Below are 7,595 nucleotides of genomic sequence, written 5' to 3' on the forward strand. Positions count from 1 at the left end.
TACTATTTACCTCATAACACCAAAACATCCAGTTAGGTTGGTTAGGACTGGCACCTCAAAAACAAAGACCTCAAAACCCAACACAGGAAATGACTGATTAAATACATCCTCATAGCCACACGCATAAAAAAATTAAGTTCTGTGTTCAGCAGCTGGCGGGTGGCGTGGGGGTTGAGGCAGTGTGCTCAGGGCCATCAGTCCCCAGCAGGACCTGCCATCGGCCCCAAAGGCCCTGTCCAGAGGCCCCCATCGGCCCCAAAGGCCCTGTCCAGAGGCCCCCATCGGCCAGAAAGGGCCTGTCCAGAGGCCCCCATCGGCCCCAGAGGCCCCCATCGGCCCCATCGGCCACCAGGCATTCAACAGGCCAGGCCCTGGCTGCCAGGACAGGCCACTGGGGTTCGGTGGGCTAACATTGTTGCGTGTGTGGGCAAGACACAGAAAAACAAGAGCATTTCAATCTGTTTCCTCATTTCATTTGAGGAGGAGGATGATGAGAATTCCTGAAAATGTGAAACATTCAAATGGCGTTAACCAACACATAGGTTTCCTGTGTTCTGAGACAGAATGCAGACCTTTTGTTTCCTGACTGAGACACTTTCAATAGGCTACCAATAACATACACTACAATACAAATCACAGTGTTCATTTAGCACGAAGCACTTACAAACAGCAATAAGGAAATGAATGACCGCTAGTGACCTCTACCAAGTTATTAAGGATCTCTACAAGATTGTTTATGTTATAGTTATATATTTGGGAACGTTTTCCATTTTCAGATCACATGATAACTTGCACTATGACAACACATCTCCACAGTGCTACAAGCCCCTCTCCTTCAGACAGACACCAGTATTCAGACCAGCCTTGATTAAAGAACCTCACTCTATTAGACCAGCCGTGATTATAGAACCTCACTCTATTAGACCAGCCTTGATTGAAGAACCTCAATCTATCAGACCAGCCTTGATTATAGAACCTCACTCTATTAGACCAGCCTTGATTGAAGAACCTCAATCTATCAGACCAGCCTTGATTATAGAACCTCACTCTATTAGACCAGCCTTGATTAAAGAACCTCACTCTATTAGACCAGCCTTGATTAAAGAACCTCACTCTATTAGACCAGCCTTGATTATAGAACCTCACTCTATCAGACCAGCCTTGATTAAAGAACCTCAATCTATCAGACCAGCCTTGATTAAAGAACCTCACTCTATTAGACCAGCCTTGATTAAAGAACCTCACTCTATCAGACCAGCCTTGATTAAAGAACCTCAATCTATTAGACCAGCCTTGATTAAAGAACCTCACTCTATTAGACCAGCCTTGATTAAAGAACCTCAATCTATCAGACCAGCCTTGATTAAAGAACCTCACTCTATCAGACCAGCCTTGATTAAAGAACCTCACTCTATCAGACCAGCCTTGATTAAAGAACCTCACTCTATTAGACCAGCCTTGATTAAAGAACCTCAATCTATCAGACCAGCCTTGATTAAAGAACCTCACTCTATCAGACCAGCCTTGATTAAAGAACCTCACTCTATCAGACCAGCCTTGATTAAAGAACCTCACTCTATTAGACCAGCCTTGATTATAGAACCTCACTCTATTAGACCAGCCTTGATTAAATAACCTCACTCTATTAGACCAGCCTTGATTAAAGAACCTTACTCTATTAGACCAGCCTTGATTAAAGAACCTCACTCTATTAGACCAGCCTTGATTAAAGAACCTCACTCTATTAGACCAGCCTTGATTAAAGAACCTCACTCTATCAGACCAGCTTTGATTGAAGAACCTCACTCTATTTGACTTGACCACAAGAGAAGAACGATCATTTGAACTAGGAAAGTCCCTGTGTCAAGCAGTGAGCTAGAGCGGTCAGGTTATCTCGAACCGGCGTGTCAGACACGGGGGGCTAGTTAATATGGCTTGTAAAACAGGGCAGCTTCATTACCTCGTGTCATTATGGACGTTCAGGCTCCGAGGCCGTGTTTAAACACCTGAGACAACGGGTGCGTCCCCAACGGTAGCCTATTCCCTATGGGCCCTGGTCAGAAGTAGTGCACTGCATAAGGAATAGGGTTCTATTTGGTAACACAGTACTAACGGGGTAATCAGCACAGCCCTGCCGCTCCGGGCATCACTCTGTCACCAATATTTATTCAGCCCAGAGCTATTAGGTCGGAGAAATGCCGTGGCTCCTGACAGGCACACCGACGGGGCCTCATGGCAGGTGACTCAGACAGGGCAATGTAAATGTCTGGTCTGACTGTCACTGGTCGCAGCTATCGAATGCCGGAGTGATTCACAGAGACACACTCCAGTCGATAACCACTGAGGAGTTGTTATGGACGCTTAGGAAACATGATCATTAATGGATGGTCTTTCTGCGTGACAACGTCCATGCTGGGCTGCTGGACTGGGGGTAGATTAGACAACTACACAGTTCCATTTTTACCTTTATTTAACTAGGCAAGTCAGTTAACAACAAATTCTTATTTTCAATGACGGCCTAGGAACAGTGGGTTAACTGTTCAGGGGCAGAACAACAGATGTACCTTGTCAGCTCAGGGATTCGAACTTGCAACCTTTCGGTTACTAGTCCAACGCTCTAACCACTAGGCTACCTTGCCACCCCATTGAGAAGGTTAGTGAATGTTAGATAGACAGAGAGAGTGGGGGTCTCTCTATGCTCCACAGAACAGCTTGTTGCAGGGTGGAGGATGGAGACGTATTTTTGATAGTATGACTGTGACAGTTCTCTGTGGAACGATACCTGGGCGTGTTGTTGTCTTAGGAGGAGACAGAGGTGGGAGACAACGGGGGAGGCTGTGGTTTGGTTTTGGTGGTCTAAGTCTTCTCACATGTAGTTAGAAGGTCCAATGAAATCGCAGTGTGTAGGCGGTACCGGTGTATGGTCTTAGTCGGTGGGCCCAAAACAAAAGGACTTTCTTCCTCAGACAGCTCAATGGCTTTCATGTCACTAGAATGTGTGGATGAAAGTTTTTTTTAGTTTCTCAAGTTGTAGTTTCTGAAGTCGATCAGACACAAAGGTAACATTCAGAGGTGAGGTAGTTGTGGAAGCATTGACATGAACAAGACTCTGTTGTGGGGCTGGACCAAAGGCTGCTACAGTGCTGTATTAGAAGACACAGTGTGTTACTGCCTTACCGTTTGGAAAGACTGGCTTCAACAGAAACTCATATGGTGGGTGAAGGGGGGCATTCCAACACACATACACATATGGTTCACACACACACATATGGTTCACACACACACATATGGTTCACACACACACACACACACACACACACACACACACACACACACACACACACACACACACACACACACACACACACACACACACACACACACAATCAACTGGATCTGCTCCTACAGCCTCCTGGTACAATATGAATGGTTCTGGCAGGCTTAGTATCTTTAGAGGGGACAATATGAATGGTTCTGGCAGGCCTAGTATCTTTAGAGGGGACACTATGAATGGTTCTGGCAGGCCTAGTATCTTTAGAGGGGACAATATGAATGGTTCTGGCAGGCCTAGTATCTTTAGAGGGGACACTATGAATGGTTCTGGCAGGCCTAGTATCTTTAGAGGGGACAATATGAATGGTTCTGGCAGGCCTAGTATCTTTAGAGGGGACACTATGAATGGTTCTGGCAGGCCTAGTATCTTTAGAGGGGACACTATGAATGGTTCTGGCAGGCCTAGTATCTTTAGAGGGGACAATATGAATGGTTCTGGCAGGCCTAGTATCTTTAGAGGGGACACTATGAATGGTTCTGGCAGGCTTAGTATCTTTAGAGGGGACAATATGAATGGTTCTGGCAGGCCTAGTATCTTTAGAGGGGACACTATGAATGGTTCTGGCAGGCTTAGTATCTTTAGAGGGGACAATATGAATGGTTCGGGCAGGCTTAGTATCTTTAGAGGGGACACTATGAATGGTTCTGGCAGGCTTAGTATCTTTAGAGGGGACACTATGAATGGTTCTGGCAGGCTTAGTATCTTTAGAGGGGACAATATGAATGGTTCGGGCAGGCTTAGTATCTTTAGAGGGGACACTATGAATGGTTCTGGCAGGCTTAGTATCTTTAGAGGGGACAATATGAATGGTTCGGGCAGGCTTAGTATCTTTAGAGGGGACACTATGAATGGTTCTGGCAGGCTTAGTATCTTTAGAGGGGACAATATGAATGGTTCGGGCAGGCCTAGTATCTTTAGAGGGGACACTATGAATGGTTCGGGCAGGCTTAGTATCTTTAGAGGGGACACTATGAATGGTTCTGGCAGGCTTAGTATCTTTAGAGGGGACACTATGAATGGTTCGGGCAGGCTTAGTATCTTTAGAGGGGACAATAATCTCTGCTCGATGGTCACATTCTGGCAGAATTCATGTTTGATATTGTGGACTGAGTTGTTTATAGGATTAAACCCAGTGAATCAGTGTAGACAATAAAACCAGTGAATCAGTACAACATTTTAGGCTGCTTCTAGGACAGGTAATACAACATGTTAGGCTGCTTCCAGGACAGGTAATACAACATGTTAGGCTGCTTCTAGGACAGGTAATACAACATGTTAGGCTGCTTCTAGGACAGGTAATACAACATGTTAGGCTGCTTCCAAGACAGGTAATACAACATGTTAGGCTGCTTCTAGGACAGGTAATACAACATGTTAGGCTGCTTCTAGGACAGGTAATACAACATGTTAGGCTGCTCTAGGACAGGTAATACAACATGTTAGGCTGCTTCTAGGACAGGTAATACAACATGTTAGGCTGCTTCTAGGACAGGTAATACAACATGTTAGGCTGCTTCTAGGACAGGTAATACAACATGTTAGGCTGCTTCTAGGACAGGTAATACAACATGTTAGGCTGCTTCTAGGACAGGTAATACAACATGTTAGGCTGCTTCTAGGACAGGTAATACAACATGTTAGGCTGCTTCCAGGACAGGTAATACAACATGTTAGGCTGCTTCTAGGACAGGTAATACAACATGTTAGGCTGCTTCTAGGACAGGTAATACAACATGTTAGGCTGCTTCCAGGACAGGTAATACAACATGTTAGGCTGCTTCTAGGACAGGTAATACAACATGTTAGGCTGCTTCTAGGACAGGTAATACAACATGTTAGGCTGCTTCTAGGACAGGTAATACAACATGTTAGGCTGCTTCTAGGACAGGTAATACAACATGTTAGGCTGCTTCTAGGACAGGTAATACAACATGTTAGGCTGCTTCTAGGACAGGTAATACAACATGTTAGGCTGCTTCCAGGACAGGTAATACAACATGTTAGGCTGCTTCCAGGACAGGTAATACAACATGTTAGGCTGCTTCTAGGACAGGTAATACAACATGTTCAGACTGCTTCCAGGACAGGTAATACAACATGTTAGGCTGCTTCTAGGACAGGTAATACAACATGTTAGGCTGCTTCTAGGACAGGTAATACAACATGTTCAGACTGCTTCCAGGACAGGTAATACAACATGTTTAGGCTGCTTCTAGGACAGGTAATACAACATGTTAGGCTGCTTCTAGGACAGGTAATACAACATGTTAGGCTGCTTCCAGGACAGGTAATACAACATGTTAGGCTGCTTCCAGGACAGGTAATACAACATGTTAGGCTGCTTCTAGGACAGGTAATACAACATGTTAGGCTGCTTCTAGGACAGGTAATACAACATGTTAGGCTGCTTCTAGGACAGGTAATACAACATGTTAGGCTGCTTCTAGGACAGGTAATACAACATGTTAGGCTGCTTCTAGGACAGGTAATACAACATGTTAGGCTGCTTCTAGGACAGGTAATACAACATGTTAGGCTGCTTCTAGGACAGGTAATACAACATGTTAGGCTGCTTCTAGGACAGGTAATACAACATGTTAGGCTGCTTCCAGGACAGGTAATACAACATGTTTAGGCTGCTTCCAGGACAGGTAATACAACATGTTAGGCTGCTTCCAGGACAGGTAATACAACATGTTAGGCTGCTTCTAGGACAGGTAATACAACATTTTAGGCTGCTTCTAGGACAGGTAATACAACATGTTAGGCTGCTTCTAGGACAGGTAATACAACATGTTAGGCTGCTTCTAGGACAGGTAATACAACATGTTAGGCTGCTTCTAGGACAGGTAATACAACATGTTAGGCTGCTTCTAGGACAGGTAATACAACATGTTAGGCTGCTTCTAGGACAGGTAATACAACATGTTAGGCTGCTTCTAGGACAGGTAATACAACATGTTAGGCTGCTTCCAAGACAGGTAATACAACATGTTAGGCTGCTTCTAGGACAGGTAATACAACATGTTAGGCTGCTTCTAGGACAGGTAATACAACATGTTAGGCTGCTTCTAGGACAGGTAATACAACATGTTAGGCTGCTTCTAGGACAGGTAATACAACATGTTAGGCTGCTTCTAGGACAGGTAATACAACATGTTAGGCTGCTTCTAGGACAGGTAATACAACATGTTAGGCTGCTTCTAGGACAGGTAATACAACATGTTAGGCTGCTTCTAGGACAGGTAATACAACATGTTAGGCTGCTTCTAGGACAGGTAATACAACATGTTAGGCTGCTTCCAGGACAGGTAATACAACATGTTAGGCTGCTTCTAGGACAGGTAATACAACATGTTAGGCTGCTTCTAGGACAGGTAATACAACATGTTAGGCTGCTTCCAGGACAGGTAATACAACATGTTAGGCTGCTTCTAGGACAGGTAATACAACATGTTAGGCTGCTTCTAGGACAGGTAATACAACATGTTAGGCTGCTTCTAGGACAGGTAATACAACATGTTAGGCTGCTTCTAGGACAGGTAATACAACATGTTAGGCTGCTTCTAGGACAGGTAATACAACATGTTAGGCTGCTTCTAGGACAGGTAATACAACATGTTAGGCTGCTTCCAGGACAGGTAATACAACATGTTAGGCTGCTTCCAGGACAGGTAATACAACATGTTAGGCTGCTTCTAGGACAGGTAATACAACATGTTAGGCTGCTTCCAGGACAGGTAATACAACATGTTAGGCTGCTTCTAGGACAGGTAATACAACATGTTAGGCTGCTTCTAGGACAGGTAATACAACATGTTCAGACTGCTTCCAGGACAGGTAATACAACATGTTTAGGCTGCTTCTAGGACAGGTAATACAACATGTTAGGCTGCTTCTAGGACAGGTAATACAACATGTTAGGCTGCTTCCAGGACAGGTAATACAACATGTTAGGCTGCTTCCAGGACAGGTAATACAACATGTTAGGCTGCTTCTAGGACAGGTAATACAACATGTTAGGCTGCTTCTAGGACAGGTAATACAACATGTTAGGCTGCTTCTAGGACAGGTAATACAACATGTTAGGCTGCTTCTAGGACAGGTAATACAACATGTTAGGCTGCTTCTAGGACAGGTAATACAACATGTTAGGCTGCTTCTAGGACAGGTAATACAACATGTTAGGCTGCTTCTAGGACAGGTAATACAACATGTTAGGCTGCTTCTAGGACAGGTAATACAACATGTTAGGCTGCTT

The sequence above is a fragment of the Oncorhynchus clarkii genome, chromosome 1 (assembly GCF_045791955.1).
Source record: "Oncorhynchus clarkii lewisi isolate Uvic-CL-2024 chromosome 1, UVic_Ocla_1.0, whole genome shotgun sequence".
Taxonomy (NCBI): domain Eukaryota; kingdom Metazoa; phylum Chordata; class Actinopteri; order Salmoniformes; family Salmonidae; genus Oncorhynchus; species Oncorhynchus clarkii.